General features: G+C 35.4%; 1 long non-coding RNA gene across 1 annotated transcript; it reads left to right on the top strand.

The window, feature by feature from the left end:
* LOC146887897 (uncharacterized) lies at window positions 1–3,372 on the top strand. The gene is made up of 3 exons (XR_014993453.1): window positions 1–213; window positions 367–409; window positions 508–3,372. It is a non-coding gene; the product is annotated as an uncharacterized LOC146887897 (long non-coding RNA).
* Window positions 3,373–4,130: the final 758 nt, after the last annotated feature.

Raw genomic sequence — 4,130 nt, forward strand, 5'->3', positions numbered from 1 at the left:
CAAAAAATGTAATAAGAATTATGTTTTTTTTTTCGTTCTTCTACCATCTTCGAATTTTTTCTCTCATATCTATTTCTCTTTGAATGGTTTCTTTGCTCTTAGATTTTCTTTTCCATGTATACTGTTCGATGGATTTTTTCTTCTCAGATCTACCTTTATTTTGGTTGATGTTTTGCTCTGAGAACCTGGAGCAACTTGACGAATACAAAAAAGGTAACAAGGATTCTGTTTTTTTTTTCGTTCTTCTACCATCTTCTCAGATCTACTTTGTTTTCTATTATTTTTATTTTTCTTTCTCATGGATTATTTTTCTAAGATCTACTTATTTTTGTTCGGTGAATCAAATATTTGGAAAACACAATAAAGGTTGAATCTTTGAACCTTTCACTCTAAGACTACGACAATAAAGGTACACAAGTTTTATACCGTGCTCTGAATCCTATGTTCTTCTGTAAGATTTGAATGATTTTTTATTTTTTAAACTGATGAATGTATATTTTTTGCAAGGTGGATCAAATCAAATATTTGAAGAACATAGTAAAGGTTGAATCTTTCAACCTTTCACTCTTTGACGACGACAATAAAGGTACGTAAGTTTTATACTTTGGTAAGTTTTATACTTTGGCTGATATTCTCTTCTTCTCTAAGATCTAATTTTTTATTTTATTTTTTTTAAGTTTTTATTCTTCAGTTTTGATTTAAATTTTAAATTCCTCAACATATTTTTAAATCTGGTAGATCATTCATCTGTTTGAGACAACAAAGATACAATTTTTTCGTCTTCTTTCTGATGTTTTCTACTTCTACCATATTTAAGTACTTCTGCATGTCTTTTTTTGCTGTGATGAATGAAGTTTTTATTCGAGATGGATGACATGTTTGAAGAAGACAACAAAGGTACAACCTTTTTTCTTCTCTCGGATCTTTTCTACTTCTACCATTTTTATGTACTTTGTTATGTATTTTCTCTTTAATGAATGAATGTTTTATTCGTCTGTAGAATTTTTTTTGCATATAGAACATTATAGTTGTCGCAACCGGAATCGTGACGGGAGGGCGAACCGAAAAAGAAAACGGGTTTAAAAAGAGATTGGAGTCGCCACCATAGTTATTTTTGAAAAAACTATGGAAAACCATAAAAATAAAACAGGTCTGCGAAAAACCAGATTTTGGATCCGGGAGTCGGTTACGCGTAGGAAAGGTATTAACACCCTACCGCGCCCGCCCGAGGGCGGTACCTTTAATTAAAAATGCAAAGTTGATGTGATTTTCAAAATATTAATTTTCTCCCAAAATAATAAGACAAAAATGCTAAAAGAAACAAAATATTTTTCTTTTATTTTTTGGGCCCAACAAGGATTGACCTTGGTCCTACTTATTCTCATTCAAAATGAGAGATCAGGGTTACGTAGTTCTTTAAAAGATATTTGGAAAACATTTTTTTTTTAAAAAAAAGATTTAATTTTTTGGAGGTGAACCTGACAAGGACTAACCTTGCTCCTACGTATCTCACAATGGAGAATCAAGGATCAGGTAGTTCTTAAGAAAGACTCTTTTTTAAAATGTTGATATTTTTATATTTTGAAAATTTTGTATTTTTTTTTTGTGTTTTTTTTTGAATTACTTGAAAATATGTGTCATACGACGCGAGCAGTTGGACAGACACTAAAAGAGACAGAAAACTATTTTTGGTATTTTTGAAAATGAGTGTCACACGGTGCGGGCGACCGGACAGACACAATAAAGCAAACAAGAATATTTTTCGTTTTTAAAATTTTTCTATTTTTGTAATTTTTTTATAATTTAAAATATTTTCATTTTCTCTTTTTTAGGAAAAGAAAAGAAAAAAAAACTAATAACAAAAAGATAAAAGAAAAAAAAAACAAAAAAACAACAACAATAGTAGGGTGCATGAGTAATGTGGGGGTGCCATGAGTAATGCATAAACAGAAGCCCAAAAATAAGAAACAAAGACATAGGGGGTGCGAGTTATAAGATATGGGAGGTGCACACAGTAAGCAGGCAGGGTGCGTGAAGTAAATGTGAGAGTGCATGAAGCAAACATGAAACAAGTGTGTCAAGGGTGCGAGGTTAGTAAATATCAGGAGGTACTCGTAGCATAAAATTAAAACAGGGATGCGAAGTAAAGAAGAAAAAAAAGGTGTGTAGAGTAAAATGTGAAATAAGTGTGGCAGGAGTGCGGGGTTAGCAATTATGGAGGTGTATGAAATGAAAACAGGGGTGGAGAGGTTAAGATAGGGGTGCAACAAATAAAATATAAAACAAGCCCAAAAAGTGACAATAAAAATGCAAAGGGAGTGAGGGTCAGTAAATATGGGGTGCAACAAGTAACTAGTGAAGAGCAGTGGTGTTTGCAAGCAATAAAGCCCAAAACGAAAATGCAAAGCAAAAGGAGTGGGAATAGCATGCAGGGGGTGTATAAACGAAATGGAAACAACACACAAAAGAGAGGTGCAAGATTGAAAGCGGGGTGCGCGAAGTAAAGGTGTCTGAACCCAATCTCGGCCCAAATGAAAGAAATGTGAAACCCTAATAAACTAAACCTCATGGCAGCCCCTTTCCTTCTCCAATGTCTCGAGCCACCGAGCCATCAAGACTCCAGCCGTAGGTGCCACTGCCGCAAGTTCCACGGCCGGCGAGATGCGCCGCCGTCGACGCCAGCCACCATCGGCGCTGTCGCCGGCGAGAAGCTACGTGAGTCACTTCTTTTCCTCGTTTTTCTTCCCGCGTGCGAGACAGGGTCGCTCCTTCTTCCCGAAGACGCCACTGACGCAGCGCCTGTGACCACCACCGTGAGCGCCTCTGCTGCCGTTAACGGAGCATGTCGCCGGTGATGCCAAGGTTCCCGAACCGTGCCCTTTATCGTTTCTTCTCCCGCGCGAGACGAGCTAGGTTATAAAGTCGCGCCGTCACACATTACGCCAGTCACACCGCGACTAGGTCCACTTCTGTCCAAGACTCCGACTCGCCGGCGGCGAGGGTTTTATCTCACTCACTTCACTGTTTTTCGTTTCCAATTCGTACTGGGTTATGATGATGAATTTGGGTGTTTCGCTACATCCGTGGTGATGAATGATGGTATAGGTGGAAGATGAAGATGATGATAGGTTATTTTAATGATGGAGAGATGTGAATCTGTTCTGAGCGTGTGGGTTCTGATTTTGGGTTTTTGTTCTATCTGATTTTTATGCAAGTTGAGAGGAGGTGAATTTGTTGAGTGAATAAGGGGAACAATGTGTTATGGTGTTTTTGTTGGTGAAGGTGTTGTTTTTCATATTGTAGAGAACAAAATGAGAAAAAGCCTCATAGTGAAGAAGGTGAAGGTCCTCCTGAATGAAAGGACCTTGATGATATTTGTTGTGCCTTTGCTTCGTTCATTTCCTACCTCAAGACGTGGGATAAGGCAGATGTTGCTTCCTGCTCTTTCCTTGTTCAGCCATCATGACCATAGTCAGCTAGCTACCATCCCTACCTATCAGAGACCTTAGATCTTACGTTAATCTCTTCTCCTATTTTTTTATTTCATTTTTTTATATACATATTTTTGAAAAAGGAATAAAACAAAATTAAAAAAATAAAAAAGTAAACAAAATATGATTAAAATCAAAATAAAAAAAAATAAATTTAAAAACAAAAATAAAAAAAAATAAGAATAAGAATAAAACAAAATAAAAATAAAATACAAGTAAAATAAGATAAAATGACAAATCAAAATAAAAGTAAAATAAGATAAGGAAAATAATAATAATAATAAAAAAAAAAGGTATTATCCAGACAAAATTGGGTGTTGACAATAGTAATGAAGGTTTTCTTTCATATCAATGAATTGCTCGAAGAAGACAACAAAGGTACAATTTTTTCGTCTTCCATACAAAGGTAGGATCTTTGAAGAACACCAGAAAGGTACAAGCTGTTTATCTTTCAACTTCTGTCGAATCTTGTCTTCTTCTACTAAATATAATTCTTTTTTTTAGATGAATGATTTGTTTGAAGAATACAGGTTGGTTATTTCGCAAAAAAAAAATAAAATAATGAGGTATTTTCGCAACAGTGGACTTTCAATTATTGTGTTCCATGTCCAATGCAATTTTGTGATAACAACAACGTCT

This window comes from Vigna unguiculata, chromosome 3 (assembly GCF_037176805.1).
Source record: "Vigna unguiculata cultivar grain cowpea cultivar isolate G323 ecotype 2 chromosome 3, ASM3717680v1, whole genome shotgun sequence".
NCBI classification, from domain to species: Eukaryota; Viridiplantae; Streptophyta; class Magnoliopsida; order Fabales; family Fabaceae; genus Vigna; species Vigna unguiculata.